Raw genomic sequence first — 22279 nt, 5'->3', positions numbered from 1 at the left:
AGAAACTGAAACTGGAAGGGGAAGCTGGCCAAAATGGTATTCCAAATGCCCTTTTTGGAGGGGACCCCTCATACTGGGCTCACTATCTGGTGCTGCTTTTTAACGACCTCCAGGGCACTACGGGGCTACCACAAGCATGGAAAGGAAGTATTATCCATCCAATATACAAAAGAGGAAATCAGGCAATTCTCTCAAATGATAGGCTAATAGCCCTGATAGACATGGAAGCAAAACTCTATGCAGCCTGTCTACTGCAACAACCTGCAGAATGGATTTACGACAGACATCTAATTCCACAATACCAGACAAGCTTCAGAGCAGGCATGGGAGCTATCACCAACCTGGCTGCACTGGCCCTGCTGGGAAGCAATGCTAGACTAAAGAACAAAAAGGTATTTGTGTGTTTTATTGACCTGAAGGCAGCTTTTGATTGTGTACCAAGGCTCCGTCTATGGGAGAAACTGAAAGGCTGGGGCCTACCCTGCAGCCTTCTTAAAGCAATGATGGATCTGTATACGGGCACTTGGGCGCAAGTAAAAGTGGAGAGGGAGGCCACCTTACCAACAGAATATCAACAGTAAAAGGATCAAAACAAGGGTGTGTACTATCTCCAACACTGTTCAACTTATATCTTGCAGACCTAGCGGATGCCCTCACACCCGTAAATAGTCATCCAACAATACTGTCCAGGAAAGGATTAGCATGGTTACAATATCCAGACAACATAGTTTTACTCTGTCAAACAACAGTTGGACTACAGCATAGTATGAATGCATTTCACATATATATAACAAAGCAAGGTCTGGAACTGAATTTGAGTAAAACAAAAGTTGTCTGCCTGATCGAAATTTAAGGGGGTGATTCTAACCCTGGCGGTCGGTGATAAAGCGGCGGCCAACCCGCCAACAGGCCGGCGGTCGAAAAAATGGAATTCTGACCCTGGCGGGAACCGCCAACACAGCCCGCCACATTAACACTCCGACCGCCGCGGCGGTGCAGACAAACAGCGTGGCGGTCACCGCCAACAGGCAGGCGGCAGACAATGTACCGCCCACACTATCACAACTCACCAATCCGCCACCTTTTCCGGGGCGGGAGCCCTGCCGATAAAAACACTGCGGAAACAGACTACGAATGGGAAAACGCGCACCAAAACACACTCCACGAGGAAGGAGGACAGCATGGAACCCGAATTAAACATCCTACCTGCTCTCGTCTACCTTCTCATCTACCACGAGTACGAACTTCGGCGCAGACGACAACGGTGAGTACTGCACCTACGACACACGGGAGGGGGGAGGAGGGAAGCTTACGGCACACACATATGCGACCCCCCCCCCCAAACTATGTACACACTAATGCAGAGCAACAATGCACAGTGACACCACCCAAACCCCCCTTAAGAATGCAAAGACAGAAATAAATTGGGACGAAAAATTTATATAAAAAATAGACTCTGATATGGAGCGGTCAACTACGCAAAATATCCATAACAAAATGATACTATATACACTGCCATGGAGAACCGAGGCAATTAGTCCTGTACATGAAAGTTAAATGGAACAGTCCGTGGGCTACAGTGTAGCGACACAAGGGCAAAGCCCACACAGGAGACCTGAGTCCTTTGGAGAGAACACTGCAGGGGCATCTGATGAAAAAATTACAGGCACCTCAGGGGGAAGGGAAGGGGGAGGCACCACAGCCACATGAGTCCACGACGCCAGATCCACGAAGGGGCCACCATGCCCATTGATGTATCCTGGGGAGTGCAAAGCCACAGTCTCTCAAGTCTCTCCAGTGGGTGGGTTGCCCACTTCACCATCCTGGGGAGTGCAAAGCCACAGTCTCTCAAGTCTCTACAGTGGGTGGGTTGCCCACTTCACTATCCTGGGAGTGCAAATCCACAGTCTCTCAAGTCTCTACAGTGGGTGGGTTGCCCACTTCACCATCCTGGGGAGTGCAAAGCCACAGTCCATCTGGTGGATGACAGTGTCCACTGCTCAAGGAGGAGGCATGGTGGGCACAGTGAACCATAAACAGTGCTTGACAGGAAGGGCCCAGCGGAGCGGTGCTTGAGACGGCGTGGCCCAGCGGAGCGGTGCTTGAGAGGAAGGGCCCAGCGGAGCGGTGCTTGAGACGGCGGGGCCCAGCGGAGCGGTGCTTGACAGGAAGGGCCCAGCGGAGCGGTGCTTGAGACGGCGGGGCCCAGCGGAGCGGTGCTTGAGACCGCGGGGCCCAGCGGAGCGGTGCTTGAGAGGAAGGGCCCAGCGGAGCGGTGCTTGAGACGGCGGGGCCCAGCGGAGCGGTGCTTGAGACGGCGGGGCCCAGCGGAGCGGTGTTTGAGAGGAAGGGCCCAGCGGAGCGGTGCTTGAGAGGAAGGGCCCAGCGGAGCGGTGCTTGAGACGGCGGGGCCCAGCGGAGCGGTGCTTGAGACCGCGGGGCCCAGCGGAGCGGTGCTTGACAGGAAGGGCCCAGCGGAGCGGTGCTTGAGACGGCGGGGCCCAGCGGAGCGGTGCTTGAGACTGCGGGGCCCAGCGGAGCGGTGCTTGAGAGGAAGGGCCCAGCGGAGCGGTGCTTGAGACGGCGGGGCCCAGCGGAGCGGTGCTTGAGAGGAAGGGCCCAGCGGAGCGGTGCTTGAGACGGCGGGGCCCAGCGGAGCGGTGCTTGACAGGAAGGGCCCAGCGGAGCGGTGCTTGAGACGGCGGGGCCCAGCGGAGCGGTGCTTGAGACCGCGGGGCCCAGCAGAGCGGTGCTTGAGAGGAAGGGCCCAGCGGAGCGGTGCTTGAGACGGCGGGGCCCAGCGGAGCGGTGCTTGAGACGGCGGGGCCCAGCGGAGCGGTGCTTGAGAGGAAGGGCCCAGCGGAGCGGTGCTTGAGAGGAAGGGCCCAGCGGAGCGGTGCTTGAGACGGCGGGGCCCAGCGGAGCGGTGCTTGACAAGAAGGGCCCAGCGGAGCGGTGCTTGAGACGGCGGGGCCCAGCGGAGCGGTGCTTGAGACCGCAGGGCCCAGCGGAGCGGTGCTTGAGACCGCAGGGCCCAGCGGAGCGGTGCTTGAGAGGAAGGGCCCAGCAGAGCAGTGCTTGAGACGGCGGGGCCCAGCAGAGCGGTGCTTGAGACGGCGGGGCCCAGCGGAGCGGTGCTTGAGAGGAAGGGCCCAGCGGAGCGTTGCTTGAGAGGAAGGGCCCAGCGGAGCGGTGCTTGAGACGGCGGGGCCCAGCGGAGCAGTGCTTGACAGGAAGGGCCCAGCGGAGCGGTGCTTGAGACGGCGGGGCCCGGCGGGGCCCAGCGGAGCGGTGCTTGAGACCGCGAGGGCCAGCGGAGCGGTGCTTGAGAGGAAGGGCCCAGCGGAGCGGTGCTTGAGATGGCGGGGCCCAGCAGAGCGGTGCTTGAGACAGTGGGGCCCAGTGGAGCGGTGCTTGAGAGGAAGGGCCCAGCGGAGCGGTGCTTGAGACGGCGGGGCCCAGCGGAGCGGTGCTTGAGACGGCGGGGCCCAGCGGAGCGGTGCTTGAGAGGAAGGGCCCAGCGGAGCGGTGCTTGAGAGGAAGGGCCCAGCGGAGCGGTGCTTGAGACGGCGGGGCCCAGCGGAGCGGTGCTTGAGACGGCGGGGCCCAGCGGAGCGGTGCTTGACAGGAAGGGCCCAGCGGAGCGGTGCTTGAGACGGCAGGGCCCAGCGGAGCGGTGCTTGAGAGGAAGGGCCCAGCGGAGCGGTGCTTGAGACGGCGGGGCCCAGTGGAGCGTTGCTTGACAGGAAGGGCCCAGCGGAGCGGTGCTTGAGACGGCGGGGCCCAGCGGAGCGGTGCTTGAGAGGAAGGGCCCAGCAGAGCGGTGCTTGAGATGGCGGGCCCAGCGGAGCGGTGCTTGAGACGGCGGGGCCCAGCGGAGCGGTGCTTGACAGGAAGGGCCCAGCGGAGCAGTGCTTGAGACGGCAGGGCCCAGCGGAGAGGTGCTCTTCTGCACGGCGGGGCCCTGTTCAGCGGTTCCTATCTTCACGGCGGGGCCCTGTTCAGCGGTGCTCTTCTCCACGGCGGGGCCCTGTTCAGCGGTGCCTATCTTCACGGCGGGGCCCTGTTCAGCGGTGCCTATCTTCACGGCGGGGCCCTGTTCAGCGGTGCCTATCTTCACGGCGGGCCCTGTTCAGCGGTGCTCTTCTCCACGGCGGGGCCCTGTTCAGCGGTGCCTATCTTCACGGCGGGCCCTGTTCAGCTGTGCCTATCTTCACGGCGGGCCCTGTTCAGCGCTGCTCTTCTCCACGGCGGGGCCCTGTTCAGCGGTGCTCTTCTGCACGGCGGGGCCCTGTTCAGCGGTGCCTATCTTCACGGCGGGCCCTGTTCAGCGGTGCCTATCTTCACGGCGGGCCCTGTTCAGCGGTGCTCTTCTCCACGGCGGGGCCCTGTTCAGCGGTGCCTATCTTCACGGCGGGGCCCTGTTCAGCGGTGCCTATCTTCACGGCGGGCCCTGTTCAGCGGTGCTCTTCTCCACGGCGGGGCCCTGTTCAGCGGTGCTCTTCTGCACGGCGGGGCCCTGTTCAGCGGTGCCTATCTTCACGGCGGGGCCCTGTTCAGCGGTGCCTATCTTCACGGTGGGCCCTGTTCAGCGGTGCTCTTCTCCACGGCGGGGCCCTGTTCAGCGGTGCTCTTTTCCACGGCGGGCCCTGTTCAGCGGTGCTCTTCTCCACGGCGGGCCCTGTTCAGCGGTGCCTATCTTCACGGCGGGCCCTGTTCAGCGGTGCTCTTCTCCACGGCGAGCCCTGTTCAGCGGTGTACATCCAATAGGTCAAGGGAGCCAGACCTGGCCTGGACTCCCTGCTCAGTCGCCCTCCGACCGTGATGCTTCTGGACCCTTCGGGGACGGAGTCCTGGGCCCTTTGGTGTCCTCATTTCCGGCTGGGATGTGGCATGTGGGGCCCACCTGCTCCGCGCTCCTGCTGCCTGACTTCTCCGCCCTGCTGCCCTTACGCTCCTTAGATGGGGCTCTCGGCCCCTTGCCTCCCCTAGATGATGTGGCTGGTGAAGTGGGCGAAGTTTGCTCCTTGGGGGCGGCCGTGTCAGTCCTCGCACGGCGGCCCTTGTGTTTCCTGGTCCTCTTGCCGGGGGGGGGCTGGATGTGTTCTTGCTGCTGATGGAGGTGTCACTGCTGGCAAAGGGTGGACTCCAGAACCCATGCACAACAGTGACACCCGAAGCTGGGCTGGTGGTGGCTGTGGTGCTCTTGGGACTCTTTGCAGATGGAGGGGGTAGGTCATCGGAGGGAAAGAGGTCAAGATTAGCCAGGAAAACTTTTTTAGGGCCAAGGTAAAGGGTAGGAGAAGTGGTGATGGGAGTGGAGGAAGAGGATGTGGTTGTAGGAGAGTCAGGTGTGCTGTCATTGGGTGAAGGTGCTGGTGCTGTAGGCTGTCGTGAGGTGGATGGCTGTTGGGTGGGTGGCTGCCTGCGTTTGTGTGTCTTGGAAGAGGGGGTGACAGACACAGTGGGAGAGGACACAGGGGACGTGTAAATGGCAGTGGGGGTGGTGACTGCACGCGTGCGGACTATACAGGAGGGTGTGGTGGTGATGGAAGCACTGGCTGATGTTGGTGTGCATACAGTTGTGAGTGTAGACGTCACAGGGAGGGAGGAGGGAGACGAGGAGGAGGGGGACACAGGGGTGGCAGTGACTGTTGGAATGTCTGCAACTGGGTGTTGCTTGGGTGAGTGTTTGTGGGATCTGTGGTGCTTGTGTCTGGATGAGCTGCCCTTGGGTGTTGAGGTGTGTGCAGGCTGGTCAGATGGTGTGGATGGGATAGGCTGAGGAACAGGAGACAGAGACAGGCTGGAGGCAGTCAGAAGAGGGAGGCTGGAAACAGGGACAATGGCTGCCGTCAGTGCTGAGGCCAGAGCAGTGAACGATCGATGATGGGCAGCCTGACCCGAATGAATGCCCTCCAGGTAGGCATTGCTCCGATGCACCTCCCTTTCTACCCCCTGGATGGCATTCAAAAGGGTAGTCTGCCCAACAATGAGCGTCCTTACAAGGTCAATGAGCTCCGCACTGAGGGCAGCAGGGGTGACAGGGGCAGGGGCTGAGGTGCCTGGGGCGAAGGAGACGCCCGCCTTCCTGGGCGAGCGGGCACGGAGCGTAGGCTGAGGGGCTGCAGGGAGGGCGGGGCTGGTGCGCTGGGTGGCGGCTGTACCTGTAGAGGCGGGGGTCCCGGATGTTTCCGCCACCGCTAGGGAGCACCCATCCGAGGACGTGTCTGTGTCGTTGCTCTCACCACCGGTCCCCGTTGTGGTGCTCCCCTCGCCCTCCGGATCACTGGTGCCCTCGGTGTCTGTTCCTGGGCCCACCGGGGCCTTGTGACTTGCAGCACCCTCGTGCTCCGATGCCAAATCTCCTCCGCCTGATGATGCTAATGCACACATGCACAAGAAGATGAAGAAGAAGGGGGGGGGGAGAAAAAAGAAGACCAGGTTGAGTGCATGCAATGTCAACACCGTTGGCGGAGAGGACAGACACAGGAGCCTCATGCACTAAGCCGCGCATTCGGGGTACACTGCTCAGTACTTCTGACTAAGACAACAGGTCAAGAGAGGACAAACGCGCAGATGTGTGAGGCTGGACCATCAATAGCTGTACTTGTCACCCTACAGAGGTGGGGGCCGGGAGCACAGGGCCATGCCTAAGGGAGAGGACTACACTACAGAAAGCGCCCTGGCCTAATGTCACCCACAACCATCCTCCCCCACCCAGACGCCTCCACTGCGCAGAAAGATAGCAGAATGTGCTGATACTCACCCCCTTGTGTCTGCTGTGATGCTCTCAAGCGCCCATCCAAATCAGGGTAGGCCACCGCCAGGATCCGGGACATCAGGGGGGTCAGGGTACGACTGGCACCCCTCCTAGGTTGGGAGGCCATCCCCAGCAGTGACTCGGCGGTCTTCCTGGTTCCGCGGCGGATGTCCTCCCACTTCTTGCGGCAGTGGGTGCCCCGTCTGACGTGGACCCCCAGGGCCCGGACTTCCTTGGCGATGGCACGCCAAATCTCAACTTTCTGATGGGCGCTGACCTATGTGACATGTACAGGGTGGGAAGGAAACATTCATCAACTTACTGCATGTTAGATGTGATTGGCCCCCCCTCCCCAACCTTGCCATATGGCACATGCTCTCATCTGTCGTGTGTTGCACTCCTCATTCGCCCCCCACCCCACCAACTTACATCCACCCCACTCCACACAGGCATCGCCCATTCCATGTGCACCCGGTGTACTTACCTGTTGGTCTGGAGGACCGTAGAGTAACGCATACTGGGGGAGGACCCCATCCATGAGCTTCTCCAACTCTTCAGACGTGAAGGCAGGGGCCCTTTCCCCAGTCGCAGCAGCCATTGTCACTTCCAGACCGAGGTCACAGCAGCACTTGCAGTATAGGTCCTCTCCTGTGGATGATCAGGTCTCGAGTGATTAGGCAGATAGAAAATGGCGGTCACTCCCGCGGCGGTGCGTACCGCGGCGGTGCGTACCGCTACCGCCGGCGCACCTCGTCATTGGCTCCTGAAACCCATAGCATTCAATGTTAACCAATGCGGCTCCGTGTAGCCTACCGCCACGGTGTGCTCCGCCTGCACATTGACCTCACATCCCATTGTCCCACTTCACAGGTCAGGCAGCCGCCATTTCAAGGGCCCACATGGCATAATTTCTACTGCGACACACAGGCCTAGGCCTTGCATTGCCACACATACACGCCTTTCAAAACATAAATAACCGTGTGCTATGCAAGCTGTGGTGAACGTACCAGTGATTGGCTTGACTCTGTTGCTTCATGTTGTCATTCCTAGGCACCGTCCGCTGGGACTTGCGAGGAGAAGGATGAATCCTCGCGTGTACCGACCGCTGGTGGACCTGTCGACAATGGAAGAACGCCACATCATACTACGATACCGACTTGACCGTGCCACTATCCATGAACTGTGTGCCCAGCTGGAGCCAGCCCTGATGTCCCCCATCCGCCAACCCACAGGAATTCCCCCTCTGGTGCAGGTTCTGTCAGTCCTCCATTTTCTTCCAAGTGGCTCATTCCAGACAACAGTGGCCATGTCATCTGGAATGTCTCAGCCTATGTTTTCCAAAGTTTTGTCTAGAGTGTTGTCTGCCCTGACGAAACACATGCGGAGTTACATTATATTCCCTGAGGAGGTTGATTTGGCCACTGTGAAGGGTGATTTTTATGCCCTTGGACATATTCCCAACATCATTGGTGCCATTGATGGGACCCATGTAGCCTTAGTCCCCCCAAAAGACGATGAGCAGGTGTACAGAAACAGGAAAAGTTACCATTCTATGAACGTCCAGGTGGTCTGTTTGGCTGACCAGTACATCTCCCATGTGAATGCCATGTTCCCTGGGTCAGTGCATGACGCGTATGTGATGCGTAATAGCAGCATCCCTTATGTGATGGAACAGCTACAGAGACAACGTGTGTGGCTAATAGGTGACTCTGGTTACCCCAACCTGCCTTGGCTATTGACCCCAGTGAGGAATCCCCGGACCAGGGCTGAGGAACGGTACAATGAGGCCCATGGGCGAACTAGGAGGATCATAGAAAGGACCTTTGGGCTCCTGAAGGCCAGATTTAGGTGCCTGCATATGACAGGGGGATCCCTGATGTACTCACCAAAGAAGGTGTGCCAGATCATCGTGGCCTGCTGTATGCTTCACAATCTGGCATTGCGACGTCAGGTGCCTTTCCTGCAGGAGGATGGTCCAGATGGTGGTGTGAAGCAGCTGTGGAGCCTGCGGAGAGTGAAGAGGAGGAAGACTCAGAGGACGACACAGACAACAGGGACAGAGTTATCCAACAGTATTTTCAGTAGCACACAGGTAAGAATCAAGCACGCCATTTTACTTTTCCTGCAAGCCTCCTGCTTCTCAACTTTGTCTATGACCCCCCAGTTCTTTTAAACTGATGTTTGATTTTCCCTTCCCTTTTCAGTGCTGTATGACCCACTCCGTGACTACTGCTTGGTTAGCCCATGGACTAATGCTTATTGATCTCGGTATGTGTTCAGCACAAAGTTAACAGAACATAATTGATCGGTAATGTGTTATACATTTGTAAATAATACAGCCTGACTCCTGTTTGATTTCAGTGCATTGAGTGATTTATTTTTTGTGCTAGATAATGGTACATGATATAAACACGGTGATGGGTGGGGGTGGAGTAATGGCCATGGCAGAGTCCAGTTCTCAGTCTCACAGGTGCATTGTCCATATGTCTGTGGAAGGATGGAGCAGGGGCAGTTCAATGTTGGACAGGGTGGCAATGTGGGACAGTGGGATGACTTCAGGGGGTGTCTCATGCTGGCGGGGGTCTTGACATCCTACTCTGTCGATTTTTTTTATCTCAGGCTCCTCTTGCGGGGTGGTTGTTCTTCAGCAGGAGGTGGGGTTCTGGTGGCCTGTCGTTGTGGTGGGGCCTCCTGTCCACTAGCGCCGGCGGAGGTGGTAGGCTGTTCCTGGCTAGTGTCAGGGGCCCTGTGTGGTGCCACACGGTCCCGCAACGTGTCTTCTATACGGTTGAGGGCCTGGACTATGCTCCCCATAGCGGTGGAGATGTTGGTGAGTTGATTGGTGAACCCCATGAAGCGTTCCTCCTGCTGTGCCTGGATCTCCTGGAACCTGGCCAGTACCGTCGCCATCGTCTCTTGGGAGTGGTGTTAGGCTGCCATGATGGTGGTGAGGGCCTCTTGGAGAGTGGGTTCCCTGGGCCTCTCCTCCCCCCCCTGTCGCACAGCAGCCCTCTGAGTTGCCCTGTTTCCCTGGGCCTCTGTCCCCTGGACGGTGTGCCCACTACCACTGCCCCCAGGTCCCTGTTGTTGTTGGGGTGGTGGGTTAGCCTGGGTGCCCTGTAGTGGCAGACACACCGCTGATTGACCTGTCCTAGAGACAGAGGCATGGGCCCGCTGGGTGGGAGCTGTGCTGTTGGTCCCAGAGGGGGTTGGGTCTGCTGTGGCCTGTGTGTGGGGAACCGACTGTCCAGAGGTCCCCGATGGTCCGGGCTGGTCATCAGGTTCCAGGTCGACAGAGCTGCTGTTATCACTGGGGGCCTCTTCCGGGGGGGGGGGGTGGACATTTCTGGACCCTCCTGGCCAGTGTGTTGGCGTTCGGGTCCTGCATGGGGTAAGAGAGTATGGTTATTGTTTCTGTGTGTGCTATTGCGTGCCATTGATTGGTGCCCTTGTCCCCCAGTGCTGCCATTCCCTTGGGGGAGGTGTTGTGGGGGTGTTTTGGGGGGGGGGGGTATGTGCAGTGGTCATGCTTGGGTGATGGGTGTCCATAGTTTGTGTTGTCATGCAGGGGTTGGTGTTGGGTGGGTTGTGCTGGAGAGACATTCTCAGGGAGGATGTGTGATGGGGGGTTGGGGGTGAGGGTGGTGGTGGGGGTTAGCATGCGGGGGGGGTGAAGTAGTTGAGATTGTACTTACCAGAGTCCATTCCTCCGTGTACTCCAGCGAGGCCATCAGGATGCAGGATGTTTAGTACCTCTTGCTCCCATGCTGTGAATTCGGGTGGAGTGGGTGGGGGTCCCCCGCCAGTCTTCTGCACTGCGATGTTGTGTCGCGAGACCATCGAGCGCACCTTTCCCCTTAAGTCGTTCCAGCGTTTGCGGATGTCGTCTCGATTTCTGGGATGCTGTCCCACCGCGTTGACCCTGTCCACGATCCGCTGCCATAGCTCCGCCTTCCTGGCTATAGTGGTGTGCTGCACCTGTGAGCCGAAGAGCTGCGGTTCAACTCTTATGATTTCCTCCACCATGACCCGGAGTTCTTGGTCCGAAAAGCGTGGGTGCCTTTGGGGTGCCATGGGGTGGTGTGGATGAGGTGTGGGGTGGTACATATGGTGATGAGTGTGTTGGTGTGTGGTGCTTTGTGCTTCTATGTGGTGTGTGTGATGGTGTAGTGTGCCTCTGTGTGATGTAGCTCTCTATTCTGTGATGTGTCTCTCTCTCCTTCGTCTCTGATCTTCGGTCGTAGGGGTTTGTGGGTGATGTGGGTGTGTGTTTTATAGTTGTATGGATGTGTGGGAGTGTTGTTGGTATGTGTGTCAGGTGTGTGTATTTCAAATTGCCCAATGTGGCAGTGTTTTGGAGCTGTGTGTGTATTTTGAGCGCGGCGGTGTGTACCGCCAATGGAATACCGCGGTTGAAAGACCGCCGCGTGCATTGGTGGGTCAGAATGGCATGGGCGTGTTTGTGTTGGCGTGGCGGTGGAGGTTTGGTCATCTCCAGTTTTCCGCGGCCCGCTGATGTGGCGGCCTTCCTTGGATGTCGGGTTTTTGGCGGATTCACAGTTGGTGGTCAGAATGACCGTGGCGGTTTACCGCGGCCGCGGCGGTAGTATGGCGGAGTTCTGACCGGCGGTATGGCCCTTTTACCGCCAAGGTCAGAATGACCCCCTAAATCTGTTTCATGGTTCTTAAACGGAACCTGGGTGGAGGTAGCCCCCACATATAAATACCTGGGATTTACTATGGATCACCTCTTGTCTTTCAAATCACAGCTTGCTGTCGCTCAGGCCAAAGCCAACTCATTGACCTATGGCTTCAAAGTATTGAAACAAAAATGTAACTGCCCGTCATACGCTCACCTACTTTCGGTTATGGCAGCAAGGCTAATGCCTACTGTCACCTATGGAGCAGAAATTATGCTGGGGAAGGAGGCAGTTTTTTTCAATCGAGTCCTGACGAAAGTCTATAAATTGTTTTTTGGGATTCCAAGTCCTGCATCTCCAGCACAGATCCGCTTAGAATTGGGTTTAAAAAACTACGAACATCAGAGTAAATATATCTTTATCAAATTATGCTGGAGAATGCATGCAGCAGAGACTGATACCAAGAACAATTTATGTTGGATTAAAATCAAGGAGCAACAGCGTTATAACGACAAAGGCACTTGAAGTCACCACCTAAACAATTGTATAAATGTGCTAGGCTTGTGAGACGCTTGGGAGCTGAACCTGGGCAAAGGGGAGTTTTATCGGAAGGCAAATGCTGTCACTAAATGAAGTCTCTAATTTTTGATAAACATAAACTGCCATGAAGATAGCATGCATGGACTGTTTTAACATCATATAAAACTTTACCGGCTCAGGAATATCTAGCAGCATCCTTCAACCAATAATTGAAGCATCAGTTTATGCTTTTTCAATTCGGGTTGATGGAAACGAAAGTCCCTTCATGGAGACAGCAAGTACAGACACATTTTTGCTGACTGTGTGGGCATAGATTAGAATCACTAGAACACATTTTTTGAGTGTGCCCGGCTTTACTAGGCCTCAGGAAATTGTGTTTGAAAAATATCCTGAGGTCATTAAATATACGCTCATGTCAGTCGGCTATTATTAGTTGGCTTAGCGGTTTCTCAATCCCATTTTCTTGCAGAGGGACCAAATTTATGGTACAGGCCCAAAAAGAACTAGGGAATAAACTCTAGTAAGCCAAGAGTGTATGCTTTATTAATTGGTGTTAGAAGAGTTTTAAACAGTTAATTGCAGCCAAAAATTAGCTATAGGAAGGGGTTAGGAATATTTATTTTTAGCAATTAACAGTGCAGCTGCAATATGGGAGTAAGAAAAACGATTAAGAACAAGGCTGCAATTAGTGGACAGGTTTTAAAGACATATAGTTTAATATCATGATAAAGGATATAGGTATGATTTAGTTTTAATTATTTAAGGATATTCCCTGAAATTTATTTTTAGCTGATAATAGTGCAGCTGAAATATGGGAGTAAGAAAACCGATTAAGAACGATGTTGAAATTAGCGGAGCAGGTTTTTATGAGGTATAATTTTACATTATGATATAATTTAGTTTCAAATAAGCAAATCATGTCTTTAAGAGCTTTTAATTTATCTAGTGAGTTGTTAAGTATTTATATCAGATGCATGCTTGAATTGTGATGGTTTTAATTAACCTTGTCAATAAACTTCTTCTTCTTCTTTAGGTTCACAGCTACACATCACCTAGTAATTATCCATCATCAAACTCCCCACGTCCAGGCCCTGGTGTATTCCACTGTGCCTGCAGATATGTGTGTCATGTGTGCTCCCTGGGTATTTTGCCACTATATCTATGATGACATTGTGGGCATTGCATACCACCTGGATGTTCAGTGAATGAGTACTTTTCCTATTGCAGAACTCATATTCTAGATATGACGGAGGACAAATGTGTACGTGTGTCCCATCTACACACCCTAATGCATAAGGGAAGTTGGCTATCCTATAAAAATTCAGTTTATTGTTGTATATTCCCCCAGCATTCCTGTGAAGGTAAATGTAGTTATAAAAGTGTGAGAGCATGGCATCTAAGAACTGTTAGACAGAACTGAGGAAATGAGACAAGGGACTTTGGGACACCCCACCAGGAACAGCAATCCACACCTGGTAGCCACTCAGGTGAAGTGAGCACAGCACTTGCACATGTGTGGGGATGAGGCAGCTGTGCAGGGTACGACTCAAGCTGAGATTTGAGAAGTTCTATCAGCTCTAATATCACTGTGCTACTCAGTCTGCATTTCTCATATATTTCCTCCTCTGTCTGTTGAAATATGGATTGGCTGGTTCTGTATATCCTCTCCTGTCTCCGCCTCTTCCTCTTCTGCTGGACAGCCTGGAATCGCCTCCGCAATGCAATCAAGTAGAGTGCAGCCATTGTGGATAACCCAGATGCATTCTGGGTCTGCTTTTATAGTTTGAATGTGCTTACGTATGTAATCAGTGCTACCTGGATGTGCAAAGTGGCCTTTTTACGCTTAGTCGCTAATTGCAGCTGCCCTGAGCATATGGTTTATGAGTTGCAAATTGCGATCTCCTATTTGCGACTCCAAAAATCCAGCTGCAAAATTTTGTGATTCTGTAATTGGTCACATCATTATTTGGGATTAGCGAATGCAGTTGTACATACCATATGCCATTTCCGTGGTAACAAACAGGTTTGCAACCAAATACGGAATCGCAAAACGTACGGATATGTGGCCCCAAATTACGCAAATTTCGTAAACTGCTAGTAGTGTCCTTATTTTCAAGGAAAATAACATCTAAGGACATCAAATTTGACAAAATAGTAGCCATCGATGTGGGCTTGTACTACATATTACTTATACTAGAACTAGCTGGCCTTTATGTGTAACATATGTTCTGCTTTGTACCATTGGTGTGTCAAAACCTACAGTTTATTTTACATTTCATTCATCCTTTCCACCTACACATAAATTCAGGGAGGGAGGGCGGCTTCATACCTTCAGCTGTAACCTCTTCCACTCCATTTCTGTTGCCAAACATTTATCATATTATTTTCTCCATTTCTGCTGCCAAACATTAAACATATTTTAAGAACTTTCGTTTCAAATTATGATTATCAGACCCGGCAATGACTAACAAGGCAACACAAGATAAAGTCTGAAGAAGCAACAACAGCATTAACATAATTTCTTGCCATTTTAGTTGTACCTTTGAATATTAATATTTAAAATAAATTGCATGTTAAACACTGGTATGCTGCATGAAAATATCGCTTCACCCTGAAACAGGCTGTCTTTGCTGGACTTTTCTTGGCGAAGTTGCTGTCAAGGACTGGCCATTATGCTGTGCTGAAGATGTTTTGAGTACACGTGGTGCTGCACGGCTCAAACGCTTGTTGTGTCATTCAGTTCAAGTCGAGTTGACAGCAGAAAGTAACCGCAGTCTGTGGTGTATCTTTGGTCCTTTGAATCCCTTGTTTACAGGGTTTGGAAATGAGTGGTAAGTTCGAGAACCACCCATTACAGCCTCTCCCAGACCACTAAGCTAAACAGGAAGGTAAGGAGACGTCTGCGTGTGTTTTTTTTTTTGACAGGCCTAACTTTACAAATTATTTTGATTTGCACAGACCTTGCTCATAATACCCGTCTGCACCTTACAGCTAAACTTCAAAATGTTTTTAAAATTAGGTCTCAAATTAGAAGAAAACATGGTTTTTACAGTGGGAACCTACTGTATGCACAGGTGGTAATTTATATGATGTCATTAGGCAATGTCTGGAGGGGTAGGATAGGATGAACAAGCCATTGATATCATTTGTTCACCCTTCAACACTCAAACTGATGACAAATAGGGAAGTGGGTGATCTGATGTGACCTACCACAATATGTCTCCTTAATCCACCTTTAGTTTATTCTTTTCATATAGTAAGCATTGCAAAAATAAAACTTTGTAAATGTATCCACATTGCTGACATTGGAAGAAAACATACATGCAGTGTTCTTTATCCAATTCCTGACCTCTAACAGCTGTCTACTGGATAGGGAAGAATAATAAACAGGCCAGGTTTTCAGGGGAAACTTGAAGTGAGGACGAATTTCACGTAAAAAATAAATAGCATGAAAAACACAAGTGGCACAAACAAAAGCCGCTCATGTTCTGGCCAGTCACAGTATTCACATGTGCTCACTGCAAATGTTTGCACTGAACCATGTGGAATTATGAGACTCATTACAATTTTGAGGATTTTGCTAATCAAGCATAAAGAAAATTTCTCAAACTACATAAATTATGGCAGCGTAGTTTAAACTTCACTTAGGGTCTAATATCTGAACATGGTTTCACTAGCTGAATTTCCACACCCTTTAAAGACCCCAACCATGAGCAATGGTTATTTATTGCGTGTGTATGGAAATGCCTCTTTTTGCATAATAACCCACAAACCTTTGGACTGATACTGCTGGTATTTTAAATCTGAAAGTGCACGGAGACCTGCCAACAAGGCCTCAGTGCCACTGCCCTGACCCTTAAAAAGTGTTTGTTTATTTGGCTTATTCCCAAGTAGTTTAAATTAACTTACTTATGTATGTCCCTAGTATATGGTACCAGGGGTACCTACAGCCTGTAAGTTAAGTTTCTCTATGGGGGCTGCAGCACTGATTGAGCCCCCATGAGTGTGACAAAGAAGCAAATTAGATAGTAGGGCATATGTTTTTGCACGTCTTGACATTAAAAACCCTGAATTTTCATTTTTAATATAGAATGATTAGTGGCCCTATTGGCTAGTATGGAGTTACAAGCTGACAACATAGCAGTGCTAACTTCCAAATGGGACAACTAAATATGCTACTTCAAAGTATCAAATGAATCACTGCATTAAGCCCAACCTTTTACTTAGGTAAAGTTTAATGTAACATTATCACAAGTCGCAACTTTAGGAAGTTGCCCCTTTGTTGCCCACAGCGGCCCAGTACACATAATTACACATGGAAGGATCAGCTATTGTGTTTTAGCAGACAGGCTGACATTTTGGGCAGAGAAGGACAAGTTATTGCAATGGTGCAAGGATGCCTGCATTTCTTGCAGGGTTGTTTTTGTGCATGGAGGCATACCTTCCTGCACATATAAATCCTTAGAAGATATTTCCTCTTTGTATGTGTACTGCAGAATACAGCACAGATGAAAAGAGAAAGTAACAGGAAGAAATATAGATATTTCTTCCTGTTAGGTCTCTGTGGAGTAGATATTCCATTTTGTGCAAACCACTTGTAAACCTGGGGCTGTGTCAAAATATATTGCTGGATGCATGGGAATGCTTATTGCTACCCTGCCGAAACTGACACACACGCCGCTACCCTATGTTTAGACTGTCTTCTTGGGACTCCGGAAGCCCGTATCTGTTCTACTGTTTCTAGGATGTACTCACAGCGCGAATACTTACATCGTTTCATCTGGTTGACTCCTGGACTCTCAGGGACAATATCGCCCTGAAGAAGTCGTTTGGGACAAGAGACAACACTGTCCTGAGACGAAACACGTGTTGGCGGGCTCGAATTCTTAAATGAATTGTGGCGTGAATTGCATGAAAAATTTGTATTACAATGAATGAATTGTTATAAATATTGTGTATTACAATGAATGAATTGTTATAAATTGACTTGAATTATAAAATTTGTTGGACAAGTTACACTGTGTGTCCAAAGTGATTTTGGAAATTGTAATCATACCAAAGTGTAATTTTCAAGAGCAACAATTAATGTTTTTTGACTTTTTTGGCTAAATCTCAACTTTCCGAATTGTTTTTTTCTGTGGGGAAGTGATTTTTATTCAGATTACAATCCATTTAATTGTTACATGAGGGGTACCGCACTTTGATGTGCATGCAGTTAATACTCACCTGACGCGGAATAATACAAGGCAGTGCTATGCCCTGAGTTGCATTACTTTTTATTTAATAAACCACACAAAGCACTGTAAATCAACTTTGTGTGGCTTAGTAAATGCTTAAAACGATTTTGCGTCCCGGCTGCCCCACAAAAGTGACACAACCTGGAAGCAAAATCATAGTAAACCTGGGCCAAAGCTTGGACAGTAGATTCTCCTTTAGTCAAAATGTATATTCAAGCCAAGTTACACTGTCAGTGAAATCTCTTATTTTATTAAGAGCATCTAAAGATGGTTCATCTTTTTGTGGGGTATATGAGTATTTCTGTATGGTTTGCAACAGTGTCCACAGATTTAGATCTGACGCAAGGCACCCAACTTCATATTTACAAGCACAGTGAAAAAATATGAGTGGATTGGAAAAACGGATCAAATACCCATTAGTGCTGAAAAAATAACGCCTGGTCAGACCAAGCATTAAATTGGTGCAAAGGCACAAGTATAAATGAAAAACACACATTAGGCACTCTGACAGCCACCAGCAAAACATGGACCTGTTACTTCTCCAGCTAGGCACGAGGAGAAGAAGACAAAGACGACACCATGCACTGCCAGGCCCACAGCAAGAACCCCCATCACCACTACAACAACCACAAAGGCAGCACAGGAGGAGAGAACACATCTATTGACAATGGATATCTATCCTTGGCCAAAGAGAGGAAAACATTATCAGGAACTACCGGCTGAAGCCAGAGTCCATTGTGCAGCTGCTACATTACATAGCACCAGCTTTCACACCCAGGATGCATAAGTCAACCAACATACCACCCATGACCAAGCTCCTGGCTGTGCTGCACATGATGACCTCTGGCACTTTCCAATCAACCATGGCAGAAATGGGTGGATTATCCCAGCCCTCCCTCTCAGCCCTACTAGCAAAGGTATTGGATACCATCATCTGCCTCACCCCTCGCCATATCCTGTTCCCCAACACCCACCAACTGCAGCAGGAGACCAAACAGGGATTTTATGCAGTTGCAGACTTCCCACATGTGCTGGGTGCCATGAACTGCACACATGTGCTAATTGGCCTTCCTGGTGACACCGAATACCTGTACAGGAACAGGAAGCACAATCATTCCATCAACGTGCAGGCCATTGTGGACCACAAGAGACTATTCACAAATGTGCTGGCCAAATATACTGGAAATGTGCATGATGCCTACATCTTCAGGCATTCCCCCATCACCCAACACTTCCAAGATGGACAATATGACAATGGCCTGCTAGTAGGTAAGCCAACAGCTGTCATTTAACACCTACAACACACATGGTGCAAACTATATACACACACAACACTCTCCATACATGAATAGGGAAATGTGGAGCTACAATCAGCAACACATATGCAACACGCATCAAAGCAAACTTATAATACACATTTCCAACACATAAGGACCACTGTATAAACCCCTAGTGCCACTTCAGTGGCATTTACAATGATGCTCCTGTATAGAAGTGCCTGCTCTGCATTCACAAGGTGGTGTACAACAACTCCTTTGGCTCTTTAAGCAGCTGTGTCATCATAGTTGTATCTCATCCACCCCTGAGTGTGGACGGACCTCACATTGGGTCATAATGTGGTTGTGCCACCACATAATGGATGCCATATTTGCATTGGTACACATATTTTGCCATATGAACATCTGAGGGTGCAAACACTGTTTAAGCCCACAATATAGGTGCAACTAGTTGTGTATAAACAGGACAACCAGCTTACACTATAAATTATTAACAACTACCAGTGTGTACATCACTGTACAACACATAGAAATAGCTAATTGACAACTTTGGTATGTCATGTGCAGAAAAGGTGACAGTATTGAACACAATCACATCTGCAATGGCACCATTAGGTTATCAAGGTACCAACGTGCTTGTATAGCAAACTGGCATCTGAACAAGTGTCAGAACAGTGGTTTAGGACAGCAATGTTTCATATCTAGTAGACATGGCACACTACTGGTACATCCCAGTGGTGCAAGGTGGGGTATCAAGATAATTCCTCTCACATCCTATGCCACAGGGGATAAGCCCAAAAAAAATAAAAACATTACAATACATCTCAAGCTGTCATGTCACACTTTGCATGATGCCCACACACACACATGCATGTGAGTCAGAATATATGGAAAAAAGCCATTTGGGCAGGGCAACAGTACCATGCATTAAGGGGGTAGTTTGCATGCTACACACAGGGCATAACACCTGTCTCATGGCACAGAACACACACAAAACACACACAAAGGGATCAAACTCACACTACATGGCTCATTGGTAGGTCACTTTCAAGAATTTACTGCATCTACAGACATCTACATCAGACACATACCACATGGGTGAACTATAAAGCCATTCAAATGACACAATCGCCATGCCCCTGAGGCCACACACACAACTGGAAGGAGTGCCTCTACACACCAGATATAATCATGGACGCACTGAGGAACCCAAACAATGTGTCAAGTTGGTGTCAACATTTAAAAATGCTCCGCAACTGTGCCAGCCCAGGCTAAATGCTACACTAGAGCAAGGCTAACACTGTCTCTCCTCTCCCACTACAGCAGACTATGGATATGGCATCCAGCCGTAGGTGATGACCCCATTTGCCATCCCACAAACAGACTCGGAGAAGGCATATAATGGGGGACAGTTTGCATACTAAAGGGACGGTTCAGATGCCTGGATTTCTCTGCTGCCAATCTGCTATACCCACCACCATTTGTGTGCAAAATCATAATTGTGTGTGCCATATTGCTCAACATATATGTGAGGCCCAATGTCCCCTTGGAGGAACAGGTGGAGGTCCCCCGGGAAGAGGATGAGAAAATGATGCCCCACAATATGAAAAAGGACTATTGAACGCTGCTGCTGGGGCACGCAGAAGGGCAGCATCAGTCCAAATTATTTTCTCTTAACTTCAGACACCATGGTGGTCATTCCGACCTCGGCGTTCTTTTTTCCAGACCGCTGAGGCCGGGGGAGACAGAATACCGCCATTGCCAGCGGTATTCATGCCTCCCTATTCCGACATTTCCGCTGGCCCAGCGGAAATTGCACATCAACATTGCCGCCGGCTCGTAATAGAGTCGGTGGCAATTTTGATGTGCAGCGGGTGCAGTAGCACCCGTCGCGCATTTCACTGACCGAAATTCGGGCAGTGAAATGCGCGACGGGGCTACGCCTGGGGGCCCCTGCACTGCCCATGCACTGCCCATGCCAAGTGCATGGGCAGTGCAGGGGCCCCCAAGGGCCCCGTGCGTCCCCTTACCGCCAGCATTTCCATGGCGGTGTCTACCGCCATGGACAGGCTGGCGTCGGGACTCATAATCCCCAGGGCAGCGGTGCTTGCACCGCTGCCCTGGGAATTATGACCGCCAGGCGGAAACCTGGCGGGAAAATGGAGGGGCCGGCGGTATGGCCGTGGCTTTTGCGCCACGGTCATACTTGCTGGCGGGACACCGCCAGCCTGTTGGCGGTGTTCCCGCCAGCAAACCGCCGGCCGCCAGCGTCGGAATGACCCCCCATATGTTCAGTATGCATCATTGCTTAAAATAAATTTACTTATCAACACTTTGGTCTTGGAGTAAATATTGACGTACGTATGCAACAGTACATCATCCTCGTAACAGGAATAATCTCCTAATGTTTGTAGACAAGGACTAAAACACAAAATAACTCCCAACATACATACAAAAGCAAAGTGGAAGACGTGCTAGTGAATATGTGAAAACTATGTATGAAGACAAACAGCACAGTGAAAGACATGTGCTAGTGAATATGTGAAAACTATGTATGACCATAGTTTTCACATATGCAAATAAAGAAAAATACACTGTTCCAGCTAGAAAGAGAGAAGGATATGTAAGAGGGGTCCTATTTTTTAGGAGCAAAACACCTCACACACCCAGATGGGTGTCATGCTTCATCATCGGAGTTGCTCCTCGTCAGACTGGCGCTGCACTATCTGACGGGCACCACCCCAAATCGGGGGGCCCTTTGCCGGAGTTCTTATCTGAGATGATGCCACGACCCTAGGTGTGTGTGTAAAGGAAGGAGATCAAAAAGAAGGGAATCTAAAATTGACTCTCTTAACCTAAAAAAAGTAATCTATTTATTAGTCCAAATGAAGGTCAGAGGCCAAGATTAAAACTAATCGCGAGAGTGAAACAGAGATAATGGTCAATCACTCTCTGTCAAGAGGGTGGGGAATTTCCACGCCATCCCTCATAAGGGTCAACATGTTTCGCGTCTCTTAGAGGCCCAAACGGGTCCAGTGACTCTTCTTCAGGACCAGATTGACTAGATGTATCTCCTATTCGTAAAAAACTCGGAAAAACCACTACCTGAAATTGTCAAGACAAACGTATCCAGTCACTTACGCTAGTATGGGACTACTAATCCTCTCTGTTGCCCGACCCCATTAGGGAGCGAACTACATGGGACCACACGGACAAATGGTCAGGTACACAACTCCTCTAGAGTAGGGGAGTAAGAAGATTGAGAATAATGATACAACAGGTAGTTAGTATAGCAGAAAAACACATCTGGGTTAAACGTGAAAAACTGTTCATAAACGTCATTCAAATATGAATGGTAATGTAGCAATAATCTCTAATTAGAGGAGGCATCTTGATCATAACAATAGCAGAATCTACAGTATGGTGAAGGAGACCTTCAAGCAGTAATAGTACAAACGACTAGTGAGTGAGAATAGGTTGTATTCGCTCAGCCGAAGAGAGCATTAAAGTCTAGCATATTAAGTCTGTTTAAAATGACAAACATAAGTGGACGATAGCATTGAGAGAGCGTCTCATGAGTGTGAGTAAGTTGTAATCACCCAGCCGGAGGCAGCATTAGAATCGTAAAGCTGCCAAAATCAAAGAAGTGGTGAAAGATAGTTGACAAAGGCACAAAACACCACACACAAACCCGAGGCAAAGCATGGGACCCTCGTAATGGGGGTCCGGCTCTGACCGGGGAGCACAAGTTCTGCTCTGAGTAGCGGCGCAGAAGAAATGCGTAATAGAGTCTTAAAAACAGCAAAAGCAGACAGCGCCAAA

This window comes from Pleurodeles waltl, chromosome 1_1, assembly GCF_031143425.1.
Source record: "Pleurodeles waltl isolate 20211129_DDA chromosome 1_1, aPleWal1.hap1.20221129, whole genome shotgun sequence".
Taxonomy (NCBI): domain Eukaryota; kingdom Metazoa; phylum Chordata; class Amphibia; order Caudata; family Salamandridae; genus Pleurodeles; species Pleurodeles waltl.
This window is presented reverse-complemented; position numbering follows the sequence as displayed.